This window comes from Euprymna scolopes, chromosome 2 (genome assembly GCF_053919585.1).
Source record: "Euprymna scolopes isolate OS-2025 chromosome 2, ASM5391958v1, whole genome shotgun sequence".
Classification (NCBI taxonomy): Eukaryota; Metazoa; Mollusca; class Cephalopoda; order Sepiida; family Sepiolidae; genus Euprymna; species Euprymna scolopes.
Genome location: NC_136483.1, coordinates 90,447,584 through 90,474,423, shown reverse-complemented (window position 1 = coordinate 90,474,423; position 26,840 = coordinate 90,447,584). Strand labels below are relative to the sequence as shown.

Here is a 26,840-nt window from a genome sequence, read left to right as displayed (position 1 = left end):
TTTCCTTTATTACCATCTCTTCACCTTCTCTTTATCACCATCTCTTCACCTTCTCTTTATCACCATCTCTTCACCTTCTCTTTATTACCCGTCTCTTCACCTTCTCTTTATTACCCGTCTCTTCACCTTCTCTTTATTACCCGTCTCTTCACCTTCTCTTTATTACCCGTCTCTTCACCTTCTCTTTATTACCCGTCTCTTCACCATCTCTTTATTACCCGTCTCTTCACCTTCTCTTTATTACCCATCTCTTCGCCTTCTCTTTATTACCCATCTCTTCACCTTCTCTTTATTACCCATCTCTTCACCTTCTCTTTATTACCCATCTCTTCACCTTCTCTTTATTACCCATCTCTTCACCTTCTCTTTATTACCCGTCTCTTCACCTTCTCTTTATTACCCGTCTCTTCACCTTCTCTTTATTACCCGTCTCTTCACCTTCTCTTTATTACCCGTCTCTTCACCTTCTCTTTATTACCATCTCTTCACCTTCTCTTTATTACCCGTCTCTTCACCTTCTCTTTATTACCCATCTCTTCACCTTCTCTTTATTACCCGTCTCTTCACCTTCTCTTTATTACCCGTCTCTTCACCTTCTCTTTATTACCCGTCTCTTCACCTTCTCTTTATTACCCATCTCTTCACCTTCTCTTTATTACCCGTCTCTTCACCTTCTCTTTATTACCCGTCTCTTCACCTTCTCTTTATTACCCGGTCTCTTCACCTTCTCTTTATTACCCGTCTCTTCACCTTCTCTTTATTACCCGTCTCTTCACCCTCTTTTTATTACCCGTCTCTTCACCTTCTCTTTATTACCCATCTCTTCACCTTCTCTTTATTACCCATCTCTTCACCTTCTCTCTATTACCATCTCTTCACCTTCTTTTTATTACCCATCTCTTCACCTTCTCTTTATTACCATCTCTTCACCTTCTCTTTATTACCCATCTCTTCACCTTCTCTTTATTACCCATCTCTTCACCTTCTCTTTATTACCCGTCTCTTCACCTTCTCTTTATTACCCGTCTCTTCACCTTCTCTTTATTACCCATCTCTTCACCTTCTCTTTATTACCCATCTCTTCACCTTCTCTTTATTACCCATCTCTTCACCTTCTCTTTATTACCCATCTCTTCACCTTCTCTTTATTACCCATCTCTTCACCTTCTCTTTATTACCCATCTCTTCACCTTCTCTTTATTACCCATCTCTTCACCTTCTCTTTATTACCCATCTCTTCACCTTCTCTTTATTACCCATCTCTTCACCTTCTCTTTATTACCCATCTCTTCACCTTCTCTTTATTACCCATCTCTTCACCTTCTCTTTATTACCCATCTCTTCACGTTCTTTCTTTCAGTTTCTTCCCCTTGTTCCTCTTTTTCTTTGTTACTTTTCTTTCAACATTATTTTCGGCTTGACTTTCTTTCTCGGCTGTTTTCCTTACAGATAAACCTCTTCTTTAGAGAGAAATGGCAGATGTTTTATGAGAAGACGAATCGAAAACAAAATGGCGCGAGATTTCAGTCGGTAGGGACGATGGAAAAGGGATTTAAATAGACAACCCACCCACATACACACGACACACCTAGAACAAGATGGTGTGAAGATACCTTAGATTATTTTTTTTATGAAAGAGGAAACTGGTAATCAGGGTAAAGAAAATGGAAACTTGGATTGAAAGTCGCACGGAATTGTTTGAAAACGAAATAGAAACCTTAGAAATCCAAAAACGCAGAGGAGGAAGGGGAAATTTGTTTGAAGGTAAAGAGATTTTTGTTGTTAATTTTCAACGTTTGATGAATTAAATAAGTTCATCAGAATTAAGGGATTATGAAGCATAATTGCAGTGGGGGAAAACATGTTATAATACAAGGAAAAGAAAGGAATTGTAAGATTTTTACGAAGATTAAAACATAATTATCTTTTCTTTCTGCTTTCTACATTTTTTTTTTAGATCACGCGCCAGTTCTAATAATCCTCAGTGTGTATGCGATGTGTTTTTATTATCTGCTTATTTTCTTTGATTTGATCCTTTTTTTTCTTTTACCCTTTTGATTCCCCTTTCTATTTAGTCTTTTGTTTCATTCGTATTTTCCCCTTTCCTTTCCTTATTTCGCCTTTTTTTTCCATCGTCATTTTTTCTTTGTCCCTCTTAGCGCATTTCTTTTTTCTTTCCTTTACTCTTTTTCTTTTCGTTCCTATTTTTTATCTTCGTTTCACTTTTTTCTTCTCTTTTCCGTTTTTTTCTTTCATCTTCCCTTTTTCTTTCCTCTTCCTGTTTCTTATTTTCATTTCACTGTTTTTATTCCTTTTAAATTCCTTTGTCCTTTTTCATTCAGCCTTTTTCTCATCCCTTTCTCATTGTTCTTCATCCCTTCTCATTGTTCTACATCCTTTTCTCTTCATCCCTTTCTAATTTTCACTTCATCCCTTTCTAATTTTCACTTCATCCCTTTCTAATTTTCACTTGATCCCTTTCTCTTTTTCACTTGATCCCTTTCTCTTTTTCACTTCATCCCTTTCTCTTTTTCACTTCATCCCTTTCTCTTTTTCACTTCATCCCTTTCTCTTTTTCACTTCATCCCTTTCTCTTTTTCAATTCATCCCTTTTTAATTTTCACTTCATCCCTTTCTCTTTTTCATTCATCCCTTTCTCTTTTTCACTTCATCCCTTTCTCTTTTCAAATTCATCCCTTTCTCTTTTTCGATTCATCCCTTTCTAATTTTCACTTCATCCCTTTCTCTTTTTCAATTCATCCCTTTCTCTTTTTCAATTCATCCCTTTCTCTTTTTCAATTCATCCCTTTCTCTTTTTCACTTCATCCCTTTCTAATTTTCACTTCATTCCTTTCTCTTTTTCAATTCATCCCTTTCTCTTTTTCACTTCATCCTTTCTCTTTTTCACTTCATCCCTTTCTCTTTTTCACTTCATCCCTTTCTCTTTTTCACTTCATCCCTTTCTCTTTTTCACTTCATCCCTTCTCTTTTTCACTTCATCCCTTTCTCTTTTTCACTTCATCCCTTTCTCTTTTTCACTTCATCCCTTTCTCTTTTTCACTTCATCCCTTTCTAATTTTCACTTCATCCCTTTCTCTTTTTCACTTTCATCCCTTTCTCTTTTTCACTTCATCCCTTTCTCTTTTTCACTTCATCCCTTTCTCTTTTTCGATTCATCCCTTTCTAATTTTCACTTCATCCCTCTCCCTTTTTCAATTCATCCCTTTATCTTTTCACTTCATCCCTTTCTAATTTTCACTTAATCCCTTTCTCTTTTTCAATTCATCCCTTTCTCTTTTCAATTCATCCCTTTCTCTTTTTCAATTCATCCCTTTCTCTTTTCACTTCATCCCTTTCTCTTTTTCAATTCATCCCTTTCTCTTTTTCAATTCATCCCTTTCTCTTTTTCACTTCATCCCTTTCTAATTTTCACTTCATCCCTTTCTAATTTTCACTTCATCCCTTTCTCTTTTTCAATTCATCCCTTTCTCTTTTTCAATTCATCCCTTTCTCTTTTTCAATTCATCCCTTTCTCTTTTTCAATTCATCCCTTTCTCTTTTTCAATTCATCCCTTTCTCTTTTTCAATTCATCCCTTTCTCTTTTTCAATTCATCCCTTTCTCTTTTTCAATTCATCCCTTTCTCTTTTTCAATTCATTCCTTTCTAATTTTCACTTCATCCCTTTCTCTTTTTCAATTCATCCCTTTCTCTTTTTCAATTCATCCTTTCTCTTTTTCAATTCATCTCTTTCTCTTTTTCACTTCATCCCTTTCTCTTTTCACTTCATCCCTTTCTCTTTTCACTTCATCCCTTTCTTATTTTCACTTCATCCCTTTTTAATTTTTCACTTCATCCCTTTCTCTTTTTCAATTCATCCCTTTCTCTTTTTCAATTCATCCCTTTCTCTTTTTCAATTCATCCCTTTCTCTTTTTCAATTCATCCCTTTCTCTTTTTCACTTCATCCCTTTCTCTTTTTCACTTCATCCTTTCTCTTTTTCACTTCATCCCTTTCTAATTTTCACTTCATCCCTTTCTCTTTTCACTTCATCCCTTTCTCTTTTTCACTTCATCCCTTTCTCTTTTTCACTTCATCCCTTTCTCTTTTTCACTTCATCCCTTTTAAATTTTCACTTCATCCCTTTCTCTTTTTCACTTCATCCCTTTCTCTTTTTCAATTCATCCCTTTCTCTTTTTCACTTCATCCCTTTTAAATTTTCACTTCATCCCTTTTAAATTTCACTTCATCCCTTTCTCTTTTTCACTTCATCCATTCTCTTTTTCACTTCATCCCTTTAAATTTCACTTCATCCCTTTCTCTTTTTTCACTTCATCTTCTCTTTTTCATTCATCCCTTTCTCTTTTTCACTTCATCCCTTTCTCTTTTTCAATTCATCCCTTTCTCTTTTTCGATTCATCCCTTTCTAATTTTCACTTCATCCCTTTCAATTCATCCCTTTCTCTTTTTCAATTCATCCCTTTCTCTTTCAATTCATCCCTTTCTCTTTTTCACTTCATCCCTTTCTAATTTTCACTTCATTCCTTTCTCTTTTTCAATTCATCCCTTTCTCTTTTTCACTTCATCCCTTTCTCTTTTTCACTTCATCCCTTTCTCTTTTTCACTTCATCCTTTCTCTTTTTCACTTCATCCCTTTCTCTTTTTCACTTCATCCCTTTCTCTTTTTCACTTCATCCCTTTCTCTTTTTCACTTCATCCCTTTCTCTTTTTCACTTCATCCCTTTCTCTTTTTCACTTCATCCCTTTCTCTTTTTCACTTCATCCCTTTCTCTTTTTCACTTCATCCCTTTCTAATTTTCACTTCATCCCTTTCTCTTTTTCACTTCATCCCTTTCTAATTTTCACTTCATCCCTTTCTCTTTTTCACTTCATCCCTTTCTCTTTTTCACTTCATCCCTTTCTCTTTTTCACTTCATCCCTTTCTCTTTTTCGATTCATCCCTTTCTAATTTTCACTTCATCCCTCTCCCTTTTTCAATTCATCCCTTTATCTTTTTCACTTCATCCCTTTCTAATTTTCACTTAATCCCTTTCTCTTTTTCAATTCATCCCTTTCTCTTTTTCAATTCATCCCTTTCTCTTTTTCAATTCATCCCTTTCTCTTTTTCACTTCATCCCTTTCTCTTTTTCAATTCATCCCTTTCTCTTTTTCAATTCATCCCTTTCTCTTTTTCACTTCATCCCTTTCTAATTTTCACTTCATCCCTTTCTAATTTTCACTTCATCCCTTTCTCTTTTTCAATTCATCCCTTTCTCTTTTTCAATTCATCCCTTTCTCTTTTTCAATTCATCCCTTTCTCTTTTTCAATTCATCCCTTTCTCTTTTTCAATTCATCCCTTTCTCTTTTTCAATTCATCCCTTTCTCTTTTTCAATTCATCCCTTTCTCTTTTTCAATTCATCCCTTTCTCTTTTTCAATTCATCCCTTTCTCTTTTTCAATTCATTCCTTTCTAATTTTCACTTCATCCCTTTCTCTTTTTCAATTCATCCCTTTCTCTTTTTCAATTCATCCCTTTCTCTTTTTCACTTCATCCCTTTCTCTTTTTCACTTCATCCCTTTCTCTTTTTCACTTCATCCCTTTCTTATTTTCACTTCATCCCTTTTTAATTTTCACTTCATCCCTTTCTCTTTTTCAATTCATCCCTTTCTCTTTTTCAATTCATCCCTTTCTCTTTTTCAATTCATCCCTTTCTCTTTTTCAATTCATCCCTTTCTCTTTTTCACTTCATCCCTTTCTCTTTTTCACTTCATCCCTTTCTAATTTTCACTTCATCCCTTTCTCTTTTTCACTTCATCCCTTTCTCTTTTTCACTTCATCCCTTTCTCTTTTTCACTTCATCCCTTTCTCTTTTTCACTTCATCCCTTTCTCTTTTTCACTTCATCCCTTTTAAATTTTCACTTCATCCCTTTCTCTTTTTCACTTCATCCCTTTCTCTTTTTCAATTCATCCCTTTCTCTTTTTCACTTCATCCCTTTTAAATTTTCACTTCATCCCTTTTAAATTTTCACTTCATCCCTTTTAAATTTTCACTTCATCCCTTTCTCTTTTTCACTTCATCCCTTTCTCTTTTTCACTTCATCCCTTTTAAATTTTCACTTCATCCCTTTCTCTTTTTCACTTCATCCCTTTCTCTTTTTCAATTCATCCCTTTCTCTTTTTCACTTCATCCCTTTCTCTTTTTCACTTCATCCCTTTCTCTTTTTCACTTCATCCCTTTCTCTTTTTCACTTCATCCCTTTCTCTTTTTCACTTCATCCCTTTCTCTTTTTCACTTCATCCCTTTCTCTTTTTCACTTCATCCCTTTCTCTTTTTCACTTCATCCCTTTCTCTTTTTCAATTCATCCCTTTCTCTTTTTTCATTCTTGTTCCCATATCTATTTTCATTTTAACTTTTTCCCTTATCCTTTTTTATTACCCTTTAACTTTTCTTTTTATCCAACACTTCTGCAGATTAGTATTGGTTACCTGTGAAAGTAGTGCATATGTACCGAGAAAGACTTGGTGTCGCATGATTTCCTACTGATTCGAATGCTGCAAAAACTCCTGGGAAATCAACGTTAACTTTGAATAATAAGAAAACAAAGGAGGTGTCACCTAGTAGAAATGCACAACACACTATTGGTAGGAAAGAAATTCTGTGTGTGTGTGGGGGGGGAGAACACAGTCATGTAAGTGTCGAATGAGAGTACACCATTGGAAGACAAGAAGAAAATAAATTAAGCAATGGAGAAAAAGAACAAAATCAAGACAGAAGAAATATTCAGATAGAACGAATGAACAGGAAAGAGGAAGACTAAGAAGGAAAAATAAAAAAGATGAGGGATAATGCGAAAGATGAAGACAGAAATAACTTACGATGGATGAAAAGGAAAAAAAATCATAAGAGATCGATACACACAAAAACTAAAACTAAGAGTCGTGTCGATTCGAGAGATGGACGTGGATGATGTGAGGTTCGTTGGACGCTGCAGGCCTGAAGGTGTGGAGTCTAAGTTGGCTGCACTGCGAGAAGCCCAGCTGGAGAGTTAGGGAAGGTGGGAATTGAAGGGAGAAAAACCAACGTGGACTTTCATATCGCGATAACCTGCTACCTGGTATTGATCAAGAATCTACCCTGACCCTCCCCACACGCACGCACGCATGCAACTTCTCAGGTTTACATTTCGAGGTCTGTAGTTTTGTATTGCATTATCAAAGCTTGTCCAGGTTGACGGACAGTGCACCTAGCGTAGGTGGCGTTGAGGCGGATTGGATGAGGCCGCATCTCGAACACGATGGGTTGCAGAAGAAGGTGGGATAGCCGCAGTACCGTCGCAGTAGGTAGACGGGTGTGTGGTCGTAGAGTCTGGTGGTCAAGTAGCGAATGTGGTTTAATGGAGTGAACGGGCGCGTGCAAGCGTCTTTCACAAACATGCACGCCCTCATCCCAGCTCTAGCTACCCTCTCCACACTCTTATACGATGTTTTTCTTTGTTTTTCTTTTTTCTGGGCAACAGATCGCCATAATGGATAGTTGTCTATTCCTTCTGAATTCAGTGGTATAGAAGAAATCATAAGAATGTTAAATTACACATATATATTAGTGATGGGACGATTCCAATATTTTCCCGATTCCGTACTAAATTTTCCGATTCTGATTTTTTATAAATCTCTAAAGATGTAACTTTAAATTTGTTAGGTTTCCCGATTACATTGAAAACACATGTTAAATGTGCAGATATTTTCTCAAACGTTAAAATACACTTGTGGGGGAGGGGTGATATATAGATTTTAGCTTTACTGCTAACTCAAAATGAATAAATATTTATTTTATTATTACTATAAGTAGTGGAAGATTTGTTTTAATCAAAATTAAAAAGATAATGAAAGCAATCGTTTTTGGCATCGAAAAATAGGCACAATTTTTTTTCCGACACCGATACTCGAGCTTGATATAGGGACACAGCACAGTTCCCTATTATCAGGCTTGAAACCGGTGGTACCGGTGGCTTACTCTACCTTCTGAAAAAAAAATATATAAATGTTAAGCTCTTATTTTGATTTTTTTTTTTATAACAAAGCATACTGCTGGAATTCAGTTTTTCCAAACGATCGATTCTGTAAGAGGAGACTTGTCGGGATAATGCAAAGCTCAACAAATTACTTACCCTATATTTTTCCTTGGAATTTAGATGCGCATTTGCACACATATATTAAAACCCCAATATCGCATACGTGGTATACACTTACATTTATTATATAAAAAAAAGTGCTATATTCCTCCTATATCACAGAAATCGCTTTAGGTCCCCCATTCTTTGCTTAAACAGTTCCGATGTTTTTTGTTTTTTTTATCTCTCATTGCACAATCGCTAGACGACGCATCCCTATTACGTTACCTAGCATCTTCTCTATTCTTCTGATGAGATGCATTATGCTTCGAAATACTATAGTAGTTTTACGTAGTCTACATCTATAATTGATGTATCGGAATTAACCTATATGCATTAGTATATATATTTTATATTGTCGTTTTCTTATTTTATTGATGCTCTCTCTCTATCTATCTCTCTCATATATATATATATATATATATATATATATATATATATGTATAATATATATATATATATAATTAGCTCGCCACTTGGCATTGGCCGGTCAAACAATACGCTTATGCAGAATCCTCTATTGAATATTATTTATTATGAAGAATAATTTACCCAGTGAATTAATTCGCAAAATTTTGTTGTAATTTAAACAAATAATAATGACAATGTCGTTCATCAAATTGGCTGTGATTCTTACAATATCGTGTATATATTTCGGCTTGACGATGAATGCCTCGAAAAAGTCACTTCTGATTAAAGTTTAGTTTTAAAATATGCAAACGAAGAAATGATTTGCGGTGATTTTAAATGGATCTCTTTTTTATCGTAGATTGAACTCATTAATAATTTAAAAAAAAAATGAAATAAAATGGTGAGGTATATCCGGGCTTAAACAGGGGACCATTCAATCTAATTCGAATACTTTACCATAGAGCTATATCTGCAGACGGCAGTAGATCTGGGGGGTGGTTATTAAGAAGAAATGATTTGCTGAGAATTGAATCTCCCCTCATTTGCTGAGAATTATCTCTCTTGGTCAATATAACGTAAGTAAAATATTACGCCATAAAAATTATTTTTATCTATAAAAAGGAACTATTTGTCGATTATCGGACGAATATAGGACATAATATATCTACGAACACTGCCAGACATATAAATGACCTTTGGGTGAAATTTGCAAAAATATAGGTTCAATCGTTTCTGAACCTATGGGGAAGAAACTCGCACACACAAAATTACTTTTATATAATAATAGCGATATGCAGCAAGTTGTTTTCATTCCCACCCACACCAAAAATACAAAAATCTACGACACTCTTAATAGACTTGGTTTTCACTTGATACAAACAACTTCCTCAACAATAAAACAGACATTAAAAACTACCAAGCACTCTCCCAAAACCCTCACATCCGATGCCGGTATATATTCCATCCCATGTAACAACTGTCAACAAGCGTACATAGGTGAAACACAGCGAAAATTGAAATTAAGACTTAACGAACACAGAAGAGATATAAGGAATGGTAACGCCTTCAATGCACTCTTTTGCCATTGTGCAGAACACGATCACTCATTTAATTTAGATCAAGCGAAAATTATTAAATACGGGATAGATAGAGCTAAAAGAAGACTTTTAGAATCAGCACTAATATTAAATACTAATACTATTACGCAAAGAAAAGGCTTCTACCATTTAACCCCTAGCATAGGGAAAATAATAATCAAAGAACAAAATATCAAAACAGATCCTGGCTAACCGTTTTTCCTTAAATATTTCAACAAAATGAATAAGTTTACAGGAGAGAAAAAAAAAATAATGTACATATTTATTTTAACGCATTTTTAAAAGTGTATATATAGACATCGAACAACCCAACCTTCCCATACGCACACATATGTTTGTCTTTCCCGACATGGGTAGGATTCAAAAACTGTTCTATTTTTCGTGTGATCTATGACTTTTTCTTTTCTTGCATTTTTACTTCTATATCCTGAAGATGTCCTCTGAAATAAGGACGAAACGTTGATTATTTTAATAATTTCATTCGGTTTTTCTATTTTTCTCAAAACCTATATATATATATATATATATATATATATATATATATATATATATATATATATATATAGCAATTGTTTGGTAGCCCGGGTGTACAGGCTTAGGAAATGGAGTCAAAGATGGCTTCGTGGCTGGGTCCGAATCTCTCGACCGGTAGAAAGTGTCATCCCCTACACTGGTAATTGCGTAAGCATGAGCCACATGTGTCTGTAGATATTAAGAGTAACTATTATATATATATATATATATATATATATATATATATTGTGTGTGTGTGAGAGAGAGAGAGAGACGTGACGAATTTATAGATATGTGGGCTGGTTAGAGCTCTTATGAATATCATATTGTACTCGATCCGCTCCGTCTTCCACTGAGACGGACGAGAATATCTCGCTTAGCTGCGGGCACTTTCACAACCTGCGCGGAGTTATGTGTGTTCTCTCACGTCGTTGTAATAAATTTGGGTAAGCTATCAGGTGTTCAAAGAGTCGGACAGTCCACAAAAACTCCCCTCGTGCACCTCCTTACTCTTGACCAAAGGCCATACCTGGCTTAGAATTGACTGTTCGGTTTATGTCCAAGGATTGCTGCCAACCAATATCAGAGGGAAGGTAGTGACTTAATGGCGTGAAGATCTATTATCTCTCTCATATATCTCATTCTCTATCTTTCATTCTCTCTGCTCTGCCAATCTTTATGTGCGCCATGTTCTTGTTTAGGCGCAAATTGTGAAGGTCGATGGGTAGAAATGTCAGCATCCTTCTTCTGGATAGTGAGGAATAATAAACGTTTCCGGGTGAGGAAAGAATAATACATTGATGTGAATAGTTTGTTCTTCCTTTTCCCTCGTTTGCTCTATCGTTCTTATACCTGTATCCCATATTTCTTTCCCTTTTCTTCCTTTCCCTTTTCTTTTTTCTCGTTCGTTTTTCTTTTCCCCGTTTTTTACTTTCCACTTTTTTGCTTTTCTTATTTTTTCTTTCCCCGTTTTCTTCTTTCCCCGTTTTCTTCTTTCCCCGTTTTCTTCTTTCCCCGTTTTTTTCTTTCTTCGTTTTTTTTTCTTTCCCCGTTTTTTTTTCTTTCCCCGTTGTTTTTTTCTTTCCCCGTTGTTTTTTTTTCTTTCCCCGTTGTTTTTTTTCTTTCCCCGTTGTTTTTTTTCTTTCCCCGTTGTTTTTTTTCTTTCCCCGTTGTTTTTTTTCTTTCCCCGTTGTTTTTTTTCTTTCCCCGTTGTTTTTTTCTTTCCCCGTTGTTTTTTTCTTTCCCCGTTGTTTTTTTTTCTTTCCCCGTTGTTTTTTTTCTTTCCCCGTTGTTTTTTTTCTTTCCCCGTTGTTTTTTTTCTTTCCCCGTTGTTTTTTTTCTTTCCCCGTTGTTTTTTCTTTCCCCATTGTTTTTTTCTTTCCCCCCTTTTTTTCTTTCTCCGTTTTTTTCTTTCCCTGTTTTATCTTTCCCTGTTTTTTTTTTCTTTCCCCGTTGTTTTTTTCTTTCCCCGTTGTTTTTTTCTTTCCCCGTTGTTTTTTTCTTTCCCCGTTGTTTTTTTCTTTCCCCGTTGTTTTTTTCTTTCCCCGTTGTTTTTTTTTCTTTCCCCGTTGTTTTTTTCTTTCCCCGTTGTTTTTTTCTTTCCCCGTTGTTTTTTTCTTTCCCCGTTGTTTTTTTCTTTCCCCGTTGTTTTTTCTTTCCCCGTTGTTTTTTCTTTCCCCGTTTTTTTCCCCCTGTTTTTTTCCTTTCCCCGTTGTTTTTTTTCTATCCCCGTTTTTTCTTTCCACTTTTTACGCTTTCTTCCCCTCCCCCCTTTTTCCCCCTCCTTCTTTCCTTCCCCTTTTCCCCCTTATTTCTTACCGGCTTTTATTGTTCTATCCATTCTTTCTTTACCCCTTTATTTTTTCTTTTTCTTTAGTTTCCTGTTTCTTTTCCATTTTCTCTCTTTCCCATCTCTCTTTTCTTCTATTTTTATCGTTACGAAATAAAAACCGGACAAATACTCCGGTTTTTATTTCGATTTTCTTTTTATTTCCTTATATTTCTCATCTCATTCTTTCCTCTATTACCTTAACTTTTCTTTTGTCTTTCTGTCTGATTCCCTTGTTTACAATTGTTTCAAAATATAAGTAAAAAAATTACAGGTAACTCCCAAAAGTTTGTCCTCAGAAATTCAACTCCTAACCAAAACTGTAAACATAGAAACAGCAAAGAGAAAGAAAGCAGAATCAAGAGTCACTATCACTTCATAAAGTTTTTAATAGTTATGGATAAAATAGGTTGTAAAAGTTTCAACTTTTCTATAACAGATAAAATGAAAATCAATTGCGGATAGTTACTATTCCGAAATCGTAATACAAGCACTGACGAATTCCAAAATGAAAAAAAAAAACATATATAGCTAGACCAAAGGATCTGCTTAATGACGATGCAAGGGAAATGTTGGTATAAATTATTATAGAATGATATAACTTTGGAAATAGTGGGTGTGTGTATGATAAGTCAGGTGTAAATACATCTTCGCTGTAAAAGCAATTTGACTTTTTAGATGAAGTAATTCTTCATCCTAAGTCAGCGCTTCAAAGGGATCTCTACCTCTTAGTCATGAAACGTTGAATCGTCTCTTATTTTCGATGGGATAGCAGGATTTTCGGTGATCTTATTTTGACCTGCCTTCAAACAGATACTCTCTCTCCTTCTTTATTTCTCTCTCTCTCTTTCTTTTTTCCCTCTTTCTCTTACTTTTTTTTCATCTCTCCGTCTCTCAATCTCTCTGCCTCTTTTTCACTCGCTCTGTTTCTTTCTCTATCTCCCCCCATCCGCCCCATTTAACGTCATGTTCAGAATGGCAATCTTTGGCCAAATAGATAACGTCACACTCTCTGAACTCGGCGATACACTATGGTCGTAAAATAATACAGTTAAGAACATACGTATTAATAAAGTTCGAATTTTATAGGCGGATGAGTTTGCAGATTCACAGACAGAAAAATATTATGGATATCTTTTTACTGTAAAACATCAATTTCCCTCTCCCTTCGACACACGTAGCAAATAGAAACATCGTCCGCTATTTTGAACCTTTATATATATATATATATATATATATATATATATATATATATATATATATATATATATATATATATATATATATATATCTTGTGTCAGTATGAAAAATAATACTCCATTGCAAATACAAAAGCGGAATCTGTGCTTTGGTTGCATATTATATAATTAAGCCAACACTCAGCATGTCCACAAATATACAGAACCATAGATCGAAATAAAACGTTCTGCAGCAGTCAAATAGATCGGGAATCACTTTATAAATGGGAGACAAAAATATTTAATCACCGCCGGTGTAAATCTGCGAAGAATGATTAAAAAAAGAAGGTAACAAGGGATGAGATAGTGTTGCGTCACCTTTAGCAAGGGCGTCAGATCGTCGATTATGTGTTTCACTCATAATGCTGAATTTTTCAATTGCTCTTTCACCGTTTTTTTTTTTCTTAACATCTTCCTGTTTACGCTGGCGAAGTCTGGAATCTCCTTATTTATCCTTCCGGCGCAGAATCTAAGGAGAACTAACTCAGTTTATCTTCCACAAGATATGAGGAGTCAAAATTGTTCAAAATCAATTATTCTAAAAGTAAAAAAAAAAGAAATTATGAAAAATCTTGTCATTTTTTTTTCATTGAGACAAAGCTAACAGCGAAAGTTTAAAAAAAAACATGCATAAAATTAGCAGTTAGACATTGCGAACAAATATCGCCTGCACCTTATAATGTTATTCAACAATTCCATAGTTTTTTTTTTCTTTATTTTTGTCCTTACATATGTTTTTTTATTCATAACTTCCTGTCATTTTTTATCTCAAATATTATTTTTATTCAATGTAATGAATAAAATTTTCTAACAAAAATTCAATCCAATCGATTTCTTACTCCCCTCCCTACATCCTTACACGAATCGGGGTTCCGAATGGCAGGGGGAATTCCATTTTGCCAAATAACACGATACGCGAGCAAACGTATGAATATGCAATAAGAATAAGATTGGAATGAAAATCGCAGCAACAACATTCCATTATTAGTAAGTGGGGTAAGTACGGGTGGGAATTATATTTTGAAAAGAAAAAAGAAACTTCAGTTCTTAAGATGCGTCGGTTTAATGTATGCATTTAGCCATGTAAATTTTATAACGAATTGAAGTGTGACAGATCAACGAACAACGTCTATAAACTCACGGACGCATATATAAATTCTATTCCAAACTTATGCTGGACCGACCTACAAAAATAATACAGTAAATTTAGATTTTATATATATATATATATATATATATATATATATATATATATATGCTGAGTATTGATTGTTTGCATTTCACGAATTGTGCATTTTGGATAATATGTTCTCAATGTTTCAGCCGATATAAATTTCGACCTTCTTCGTATGCTTCTTGTAGAATTCGAGAATCTGTACGGAATGTCAAACGGGATCTTTATTGTCCAAGGCGGCTAGCTTGCTTTCGTTCTATCATATCTGCACACACACACACATATATACATACATACATACACACACATTATTCTTATCATATATTTATCTCTATCAATATATATATATGTATATATATGTACATGTGTGTATGCACGTATCTCTCTCTATCTCTGTGTGTGTATATATATATATATATATATATATATATATATATATAGTGGCCTGGAAAACCACAAAGGAGACAACGAAAGCATCAAAACTGAAGCTGACCTGCAAGGACACTCGATATACAAATGTGGTCATATTTTATTGGTTTCAAATTTAAGATATAGGTTCGTGTTTACCAATTGTCATAAAATTTTAACCATAAAATAGTATTATAATCTCCAAAACCCTGCAAATTTTCATTTAGTTTCGTCCCATAAAACCAAAGACATGACCATTCCAATGTTCAATTTGGCTACCAATATATATATATATATATATATATATATATATATATATATATATATATATATATATTTGGAACTACAAAATTGCCAAAAAGGTGTATGTGTATATATATATATATAGTATATACCGTTTTTGGAAATTTTGTAGTTCCAAATCTCTGCGACTATTGATCAGAATTTAACAAATGGAGGCTTTATCGCATAGTGGGTTATGTGACATTTGCCCTTAGGGTCGCACATTAAGAGGATAATCCATCAATCAGAGCTTATTTTTTGGCATTTTTTACAGCCATAAAATGTTTCAATCATAGTCATTTGTATTTTTTGTTTTGTATATGAATTACAAAATATCTGATATTCCCCCAAAGCCTCTGGCTTTGATGGAGGGGAGACTAAAACGTAGTGCAATCGTTTCAAATGATCTAAACAGCAAGGGGAGACTTGATTCGCAATATTTCTCATATATTTTATCTCCCCTCTTTAGATTTCATACATAAAGTAAATTTCTGTGCATTGGGATTATTTGATACTGGAGATATTCATAATTGTTCCCCCTTTCCAAACGATGAGAGATATAACATATGAGAAATATTTGGAATCAAGTTTCCCGTTGCTGTTATTTTCAAATCCTTTGAAACCATAGTATAACTTTCAGTTTCCCCTCCATCAAGGCCAGAGGTTTGGGGGCAATAAATATATTAGTGCGACCAGTGTAGAATAATGTTTTTCCATTTTGACGATTGATGAACACTCGTAAAATTACAAATTACTTGAGACTTCTACCCGATTAGGACTGATAGAAAAAAAAAAGCAAGCTAGCCGCCTTGGACAAAAAAAGATTCTGTTTGACATTCGTACAGATCACCGAGGTGTATTAAATCTGCCTGTTCAGCCATACAAATAAACTTACAAATTAAAGCGCGCCCGACCGACAAAACATCGGATAGTGATGCGTGGACGCTACTAAACAAACGGCAAAGATGGCAGACAACCGGTTTCTGGATGAAGCTGAATAATATTACCACTTTCAATAACAAAGTTAACTTTGGAACATCTCCCAAGAAAAAATGTCTTCGTTCGTTAAAATTGTCAACACAATTGCCTGTGTTTATTGCCACGCTAGACACAGTCTTAATTTAATCATGAAGTTCTATTATATATATTTCAAGATGGCCGTCTTAGGCTCTTAGTTTCTCGGGTTTTTTTTTTCTTTTTTTTCTAAACTATTCAACTGAATCCTATATCTATTAGCACGCATTTCATTCTGTATGCATTTCTCTGTATTTTACATTTACTTCCTAGTACATACGTTAATGTAATGCGTGTATGACATTCCGGTATACGGATCTGCTAGTTTTATCAGTGATGAATGAGTTAAAGTATTATTTGGATTCATCGGACTACTGTTCTCATCATGTGTGTGATTTTCAATAACTTTCGGTCGATGTTACCTCCGACCTTCTTCAGGTGTATCTTGTCAAACATGGGAATATGGATAGAGATCCTAACTCATTCGCAACTATTTTTTTTCGCTCGAAATTCCGTTCAGATTCTCGAGTTCGACAAAAGCATACCCTAGTTCGATAAGACACACCTGAAGAAGGTCGGAGGTTACATCGACCGAAATGTTGAACAAATCACACAAGATGAGAACAGTAGTCCGATAAATACGAATAATACGAATAACCAATCCTCATCTCAAAAATTCAGAAACGTCATGAGTTAGAATTTACCTGTAAGCATGCGTTTGTGAGGTGTCTCGCATCTTTGTAGGCGTCTCTGTGTCAGTTTGAAAATATCTGCGAAATATGTGATGTGTGGGTTATGTCTACTGATCTGATAAACGTGCATGTATTACACTGCAGTAAATGTATTCCTAGATACTGTTAGACAACTATCTACTATCTAAATATTATACGAATGCGCTGGCATTTTTTCTAATAGTTTCACAACTAATGGGAAAACGAGTTATAAAAAAAGATGCAGCTCCAACAGTTATGTGCAGTGTGCGTATACACCGAAAACATTGTTTTGTGAGTTCTATATAGATATGCGTCGGATTAGGGGCAAGGCTGTACAAAATGCAGAATATTAACCACTGTGGAAAGCAGCGTGGAATGGTTGACAACTACCTATCTGAGCTTAAGCAAAAATAGCACTGAAACTATCTTTTCTGCATATTAGTTCATTGCACGAATGGAATTTTTCGGGAAGTGGGCATTTAAGGTTCCATGTGTAAGATGATAAACTAGGCACAATAGACCACTTCAAAGATGAAATTCGACGCGTAATTGCCGAAATACAGCCTAATTCTATGAGTAGAGCTGGAAAATTGAACTTCCACACTACGGCATATACGTACGAGGCGCATGTCTAAAATTGTATTTAACTTATAAATGTAAAAAAATTATTCTTTGAAAAAAAAAATAAATATTTTTATAATAAATATTTTTCTCTGATTTACTTTAATTTAAAGTTCGCCGCCTCTAAAAAATACCCTATAGTTGTAAGGATTGTTATTCAAAAACTAAAGAAAGCGATCCTATTTAGGTAGTAAGAAAAACTTAGGCCCCTTCCCCCGGTTCCCACGATGATAAAGATGACGGACAATTTTCTTAAGCTTATCCCAGTTGGTCTTTAATATCAAAAGTGACAGAGTACGAGGAATAAAAGACTTCTCGGGAAATAATTGGAGAAATGCTACTAACTCAATTTACCATTTTTCAAAAAGTTCTTAAGAATTGGAGAGATGATGCCACTGAAAAGAATCTCGTATAGTAATTTATTTCTTTTCTTTTCCGTCTAAACGCTAATGGTACTTTCGAAAAAATGACTTTGTCTGCTTCATTCATTTGTATAAGTGGTAAGAAAATGCAACAGTAAAAGACATTACTACTAATAATAGTAAGAACACGACTACTACTACTATTATTATGAAGAATATTAATAAAATAAAAGATCTGCGGAACAAAGAAATTAAAAACATATTCAAAGACACGCCCAAAATTGCGCATACATTGGCACAATAATACGAGCACGTGTATAGGTACGCATAAATCTATATATTAATACGATAGCGTGTGTTATTTTGTGTGTCACGCTTACATCTTTTTTTCATCCGAGTGACTCGTTTGTTATGACATTCCATTTCTTGTAATAAACATTTAATGGTACTTTCGAAAAAAAAATGGATTGAATTTTACCAAGAATTCTTAAATTTTGGTTTAGATTTGGTTTCAATTATAGCTGAAGGAACTCAAGTTATATAATTCCTTCATAAGTTTCGGTTTCGGTTTCGATTCAAAGTGATGCACCGAAGTCATGGATATATATCTTTTTTAATTATTTTGAAATCACAACTTTATAATATATAATCGATACAAAATAGAGGCTATAATAATATATACGTAAGCTGCATAAATTAAAGTATCATATTTAAGCATATTTTACCACCGGGCTACGCTGGGCGTCCCTGCTAGCTTAGATAAATACATTTGCAGTTTAAGCAAAAAAGCGTCGTCTCCATTTACACTGAACATCCTCAGAATGCCAACATCAATAGATTACATGTGAAAGAGTCCGCTATGGAATGTCTACAAGTCTCGCTAGTATTCATAAGTTTTCATAGATAAATATGCAGTAGAACCCCGGGATACGGCATTAAAAATTAAATACAAAACGCAGTACATTATATAATACACATGTTTATAGTCAAATAACATTACAAATAACACCGTAAGGCGGTGCAAATAACCAGGGACCGGAAAACATCGTAATCCACATCGTAACATGAAAAAACCGTATCCTAGGGCCACTGTGTACCGGGGTGTTACTGGAACTATAATTGTACCTATTTACAATGCCTCCCCACGGGACAGAGTTAGACACCAGGTTCGTTTTTTAACGTGGAGAAAAGGTACAAAAATAAAAATTGTCTCAGTTGTGAAGGATTTCTCCACCGAAAGAGAACAATAAATGGATGGGCAGCATCTGAAGAACAGATGGTATTTATTTGCTCCCCCACTGAGCAAATTAGGCACAAGGCCGTTTTTAATGTGAGGTAAAAACCAGCTCCCCTAAAAGGGGTCACTCTGGTTACCCAAAATAATTGTCCCAGTATAGAGGGTTTTTATTTAAATGCTGCCCACATCAGCATTATTTGGCACAAGGCCGGAAAGTGGGAACCCCGCAGGCTCCCCTAAAGGAGGGGCACTCCTGCAATTTTAAAAATTGCCTGAGTAACCCCGTCGGCATTCCCCGGTCGGGGCGCCTCAGGCAGCAAGCAATAAACTTGCCCCACCGGAAAGCCCGGTGGCAAGGCCTGGGAGGGTGGACCTCCTAGGTATTACCCAGGCGGTTCCCAGTATAGAGGGTTTCCCCTCCATTGACTGGTACAAATTATCTTAAGTGCAGTATCTGCCGGAACAGATACTACACTTTGATCTTGGCCCGAAGGCCAAGAATTGAACAAAAATTGTTCTTTATACTTCATGTTTCATGCTTACGCAATCTTGAAGGTGACAATTCCTGTCGGCCATGAGATTCGAACCTCCATCTGCTAAACCTTTAGCACGGGCCCACCAAACAATTGCCACGGGGATGAAGGGAATTAAGAACTATTAAACCCAGAGTTCGGCCTATAACATTAGACAATCTAGAGCGTTCGAGGTGGTAGGAGATTGAGCAACTTTGACACAACAATTCCACGCGCATAGTGAAGTACGTGTGTATGTATACATAGAGAGTGAAGTGTGTGTGTGTATATATATATATAGTGAAGGATGTGTATATTTACATAGTAAAGTGTGTATGTGTATATATATATATGTTTCGTGTTTAAATTTTAAATTCTGAAAAAACAACGTATAGAGACATATATTCGATTTAAGAATTTATTGCTTGATAAAAGGAATATATAGAAGGGGTTATTTTAATTTCCTTAATCCATGGATTTTCAACAATGGCTCACATCATCAGAGGAAATGAAATGCAATTAGTAAAATGTTCAGCTGCGAATAGACGCTATTTTGCTTTTCAGCACAATTATTAAAAATAGTTAATGAAATGTGTGTTTGTGTGTATATATATATATATATTGTTAGTGAAATGTGTGTGTATATATATACATATATAGTATGCGATATATATGTATATATTTATATACTTAGTGATATCTTTTATACATGCATAATTAGCGATATAGGCATATGACTATATATATATATATATATATATATATATATATATATATACAGTGTGTGTGAAGTATTTATATATGTATATAGTTTATGGTGTGTGTGTGTGAAATATGTACATAGCATTTCAGAAAAACATATTAAATGTAAAAATACAGGACAGAATTAGCCAAAGATAACGATTATTTAAAATCCGAAAACTCTGAACAAAAATGTGGCATATTATTATTAAGTGGATTTTTTGCTGTTGTTGGTTTTCTGATATTTCGAATGCTACCAGCGACAGTAGACATGGAAAAAATAGATAAAATACGATTTCTGAACTAAACGAATGAAAAAAGAAAACGAATAAGTGAAACGAATAAAAACGCCTAACAGGTTTTTTTTTTTTTTTTTACAATCGAAATTGACTGGGATAAAAGTGAAAAAAAAACTTGCAAAATGGATATTCCTAGATACGTCTATTCAATCTGTGTGCTTAGTTTTGAATATTAAAATGAGGTGTGACCGACCGATCGACCGACGACGATATATCTATTTTTAGATTAGTTTTGCAAGGCCGACGAAAATGTTATTTTAAACATATCTTTACAAATATCGGAAACTTACGCCTTTCAGACAGACGCAAACAATATTGCAAACTTACGCCTTTCAGACAGGCGCAAATAATATTACAAACTTACGCCTTTCAGACAGACGCAAACAATATTGCAAACATAAGACTTACAAATTAAAGAAAATTGCATTTCCTTCAAGCCTCAATGACGAAATTCCTATTTCAGACGTAAGCGTAACATTCGATCAAAATACCTTTTCATATTTAAAAATTATAGATTAAGTAAAATGATACTATAAACTCGAGTGTTGCAAATGAAATAACGTGTAGAAACATTTAAAATACGTTAAGTCTATTTAAACGATTCGCTTTATGAATATTTTCTTTCAGCCTTAATTGTGACCGACCGACCGACCGACGCACGAATCGATCATCTTATAGAAATTGACGGGCGCATCTATTTCATAGAAAAACTTGCAGATAAATGAAAAGAAAAATTAAATAAAAAATATATTTCATTCGAATGTGAATGAACTTTTGCGTTTTAGAAAGAAAGAACGAACTATAGACCGGAAATGCGACTGAACTTATTTCGGATAAAAGCTCCTAAGCGTTTTATTTCTTTTCGTTTTCTTTCCGATATTTTGCTGACAATAACTGGCAGCCATTATTGTTCTTCATGGAGACGAACAGCTAGAAATCAGGAAATAGTCTTTTCATTTATTTATTCATTTATTTATTATATATTTCTCATACTTTTTTCTAGGAACAAAACATTTTAAAAATGAAGAATTTAGTCTGCAGCTGTATGCATTTGACTCTTAAATCTGTCTTATAGAATAATATAACATTAAAATATGTGATAATTGGATACCATTAATAATATTAACTAGTGGAACACGATTTCCAAGGCTAATTTTTCCATTAAAATTGAATTTTTAAAAGTGAAAATCATAGAGAATTCTATTTTTTAGTTTTATTGAACATTCATTGATTGTAGCAGTATTTTTTTCATAAAAATATCCTTTTATGAAATGAATTAGGCTTTTTACTCCGTTATAAACGGAAAAAAAAAACATTATAGGCTGTTCACACACACGTATATATAGGAGAGAAACTTGAATGCTTACTGGACACTATCCTCGAGTGTCTAACGTCTCTCTGTACAGGAGTTTGTCAGAACAACCTGGCATGAGGATACTTTCCCTAGAAGTAAACCCTGACCAAATATTAAAAATCACATAGTATTCGCCGCCCAAATAAGATCTCTTCGCTATGGCTAACCCACATTAGCTTTGACAAGGAATAGTGCAGCTTCTCCAAGTGATGTTACCTCAAGTAATAGCACGAAGCTGGATACTCCACCAGACTAGATAAATTCTTGTCCTGGAATCCAGTAAGACCAAAACGAAAGATATACTACAACATATGAAAATGTATAATTGGGGAGAAGAAAAATGCGTTCTCAATTTCTTTCAAAACTCAGTGTTTGAGAGATAAAGAACTTAAATGGAACATTCGAATATCTATGTATCTCATATAGAGTTCAAGTGTTAGCTCCAGGTAGTGGGGTCCCTTGATTTCTGAGAACTTCAACTGAAGTAAAGTAAAACAACAATATATACACACACACACACACACACACACATATATATATATATATATATATACATACATATATATGAAACTCTATAGCTCTTTGACTGAGGAGTACCTTATGCCGAATTGATGGTCGAATACTGTTAAATTTGTGCTCATTTTTTTATCCTGATCTCTATTAATCCCTAGTGCACAATAATACTTAGTTTGATCCAATTTATCATAACCAAAGCTTGTACAAACTTTCGATCAAATCGGCACAGTAGTTTCTGAGTAAAAGTGGAACCGACAGACTAACAAGCAGACAGATAGAGAAATATAATACAGAAATCTGTTAAATTTTGAGAATGGTGTTCTATTCTTTTTATAAATCTTTATCTGTTTCTTCAATTTCTCTCCCAATATTTAAAACTACCCGTAAAAATAAAATAAACAAAATAGCACAATTCATTATAAACTTACTTGATAGGGTAAAAATAGTATGTACACCAAATATTACGCAAATTCATCCAACATCTTTATTTGTTAAAATAAATGATCTTTATCGATGAAATTGCTCGGCGACCATTTTCGGCCTTCATTAAGATCAGTCGCCAAAGGACAAAATTATAACCTTAATTTAACCAAAGAAAAGAGCAGCACACTCCCATCATGTTAAGAATGGTTGTCTTAATTTGCACAGGAATTAATTACTTTTTAAATAAAAGCACTGGATAAATTTGCATAAAATTTGGCGAGCGGGTTTTTAACCTAACCGTTAAGCACCTAATAAACATTTTGTGTAATTTTCTTTCTTAGAGAATATCTGGAGAAGCACACACCTTTCTTACAAATTTCCATAGACAAATATTTAACTAAAAATTGAGATGAGTACAGTAGTTAGATGGAGAGCAACGTAGATTGAAGACTTGAGGAGGCTAGGTTCGAATCCGGCTGGAGCTCTAGTGTCACATTCACTTAGGAATATTAGCATCCATCACGTAGACCCTCGTAAAAGAATGGTAACAATAGAATCACGCACACAGCAGATACTAAACTTAGATCTTGGCGGGATTTATTTGCTTCCCCACTGAGCAAATTAGGCACAAGACCGTTTTTAATGTGGAGAGATTGGGGAAATGGGGACGAGCTCCCCGGGAAGTAGGGGAGCTGGATAGTGACAATTGGTATGAAGGGTTGCCTCTACATTGACCAAGGTCTTATATGTGGGATTGCTCCCACATATGGTCTTTGCTTGCAGTATCTGCCGGAACAGATACTACACTTTGATCCTGGCCCGAAGGCCAATAACAACAGGATGTTTATTTGCTCCCCTACCGAGCAAATTAGGCACAAGGCCGATTTTTAATGTGAGGAGTGAAGGGGAAATGGGGACCAACTCCCCGGGGAGTAGGGGAGCTGGATAGTAACAATTGGTATGAAGGGTTGCCCCTACATTGGCCAAGGTCTTATAATGGTGTTTGCTTGCAGTATCTGCCGGAACAGATACTACACTTTGAGGTATTTATTTGCTCCCCCCAATGAGCAAATTAGGCACAAGGCCGATTTTTAATGTAGGGGAGCTGGATAGTGACAATTGTTATGAAGGGTTGCCCCTACATTGACCAAGGTCTTATCTGTGGGGTCGCCTCCACATAGGGTCTTTGCTTGCAGTATCTGCCGAACAGATACTACACTTTGATCTTGGCCCGAAGGCCAAGAAGTATTTATTTGCTTCCCCACTGAGCAAATAAGGCACAAGGCCGTTTTTCTAATGTGGAAATAGAGGTGGGGAAAGGGGACCAGCTCCCGATGGGTGGGAAATGGGAGATGGATAGTGACAATTGGTATGAAGGGTTGCCCCTACATTGACCAAGGTCTGATATGTGGGGTTACCCCCACATATGGTCTTTGCTAGCAGTATCTGTCGGAGCAGATACTACACTTTGAGGAATTTATTTGCTCCCCCACTGAGCAAATTAGGCACAAGGTCGATTTTTAAAGTGAGGAGTGAAGGGGAAATGGGGGACCAACTCCCCGTATGGTCTTTGCTTGCAGTATCTGTCGGAACAGATGGTATTTATTTGCTCCCCGACCGAGCAAATTAGGAACAAGGACAATTTTTAATGTGAGGAGTGAAGGGAGGGGGAAGGGAAAAAGGGGCCAGCTCCCGAGAGGTGGGAAATGGGAGCTGGTTAAAAGTCGGGTATGTGGGGTTGCCCCCACATCTGGTCTTTGCTAGCAGTATCTGTCGAAGGCCAAGAACAACAACAAAAACGAAAATACAAATTTCTTATATATGGGTCGTGTGATTGCATTCATTTGCAAAAGATCTAGCTAATTTTCATATTATTTTAGCATTTATTTTAATTAATTCCTTATTAAATATTTCGGTTTTCTCATGGGATGATCATCTTAGCTATTACGTGTAATTCATACAGATATTCTACATGATTTATACTTGCATACTATTTGCGTAAAAAGGTTATAGTAAACACAAAACTCTTTCTATATATATTTATGTATGCATATATATATAAATATATATATATATATATATATATATATATATATTTGTTTAAAAAAAATTGTCATCCAAACTCCTGTCGATTTTTGGTCCACAGACATGAAACTTAATCTATAGGGTATTCGAACCCAAGAACAACTTTATATTTGGGTTTTACCGAGTAAAATCGGTGCAAAAGAGTGAAAATTTAAGAAATGGAATTTGCCAGATGAAGGTCGAAGGACGGCATTACGAATACGTATTCGGAACGTAATAGCTATTGGTTCATGTTAAAATTTTTGCGTTGGGGCAAAGATGTCTTCATAGCTCAGGTATTAACATTAAAGGAAAAAGTAAATCGTAAGCTAAACGTTTTGGTTTCGGTTCTCGTTGGTGGCGCACGAGTCCTTTTTGTTTTTTTAACTTTTTAAATCATTATTATATATTGGGTCCAATATAATATAACAAAATACGATATCTGCATCAATCAAAATATCATATTTAAGCATATATTATGACCGGGGAATGCCGGGCCACATGCTAGTTTCCAATCTGAATGTGTTTAAATATGGCGTCTTACTGAGAAAACAAATGGCGATCTTTACCGCGTTTTTCTTTCGTCCAACTTTTACTGTGCAAACATTTCTCTGAAGGGGAATGTGTCGTTTGTCTAACCTTGGCAGCTTTTCCAAAGCAACAGAAAAGATTATAGATGAAGGCGAATAGACAGAAGGAGAGATAGAACGAGGAGAGGAAGAAAAGAAGAAAGAACAGGGGAAAAAGGAGAAAATAGAAAGGACAGAGAAAAATCGAACACATATAGACAAAAGATAAAGATTAGAGAAAGATGAAACTAGTTAAAAGAGGCGGGATAATGTCAAAGGCAGAAAGAAGACGAACGGAAGAGGAGAATACAGAAAATGGGGGAGGAGACAAAGGAAGAAAGGGGAAAGGAAGCAAGAAAACGAGACAGGCGCACAGGGAAAAATATTTAAAAAAGAAAAAAATATGCAACAAAGTACAAAGAAGAATCGGTCTTATTTATTTTTTCTTCATGTAAACAGTTTGCTGCGTGTGGGCAAAGTTCAAAACTTCTATATTTATCAGTCAAATATTAATTTACAAGCAATGAGACAGCTCGCTTGAGTACCCCCATAGATTAAATCATTACGTAGCTTCGGGGTTGGAGGGATATCTCCTTCCGCTCTTTGACCTGTTTATGACACGGAAGATGATATGTGGGGGGGGGTAGCATCTTGTTATATTTTTGCAAAATGTTTGGCTAGCCTACAAGTTTAGAGGGCTAGCATAATCAGAACTAATCGAATGTTTTTATCTCTAATTCCTACGACTGGAAAGCTTTTCTTCCAACTTGATATTAGTTTCCTTGCTTATTTGCGCTAGCAGTTTCCCAGTGCTGAACTATTATCTATATAATTATAAAACTGTGCTTCTTGATTGCCTGCTAGGTTGTATCTTGTCTTCGACAATTGGGTGATTCCATATATATATATATATACAGTGATGATCATATTTATTGGCACGGTAAAATAAAAGTTAAATTTTGTCTAATAAATTCTAAAAAAGGGATTAAATTAAAGAAAAGAAAGTATATTATGTATTTTTAACTGGCCTTTCCGATGCAAGAATCGGATTTTAGAAAAAATAAATAACAAAGGAACAACAAACATAATTGCAAAAAACCCTTGTTCAAAATTATTGGCACGGCTTTGTTTTTCTTTTAGTATCAGTATAATATCAATCAATTTCCGGTTTACGAGCTTTCTGAACTTTTTTATAGCCATATTATGCTTGTTTAACGCTAATTCAGTGAATAATTCTTTTCAGATAATTTTTAGATAGCGATTTATTTAAACTATTATAAGTGACTAAATTA

At 34.9% G+C, this 26,840-nt stretch overlaps 1 protein-coding gene, 1 non-coding gene and 1 pseudogene across 4 annotated transcripts in view; 1 reads left to right on the top strand and 2 right to left on the bottom strand.

Annotated features, from left to right (window-relative positions):
- The window catches only part of LOC145293293 (neuroglian-like), a 1,600,306-nt gene that overhangs the window by 217,818 nt on the left and 1,355,648 nt on the right, over positions 1-26,840 (top strand). The window lies entirely within an intron of this gene.
- LOC145243004 (U2 spliceosomal RNA) lies at positions 19,433-19,576 on the bottom strand (annotated as a pseudogene).
- Positions 23,965-24,165, bottom strand: LOC145243520 (U2 spliceosomal RNA). Its single transcript, XR_013862896.1, has one exon. It is a non-coding gene; the product is annotated as a U2 spliceosomal RNA (small nuclear RNA).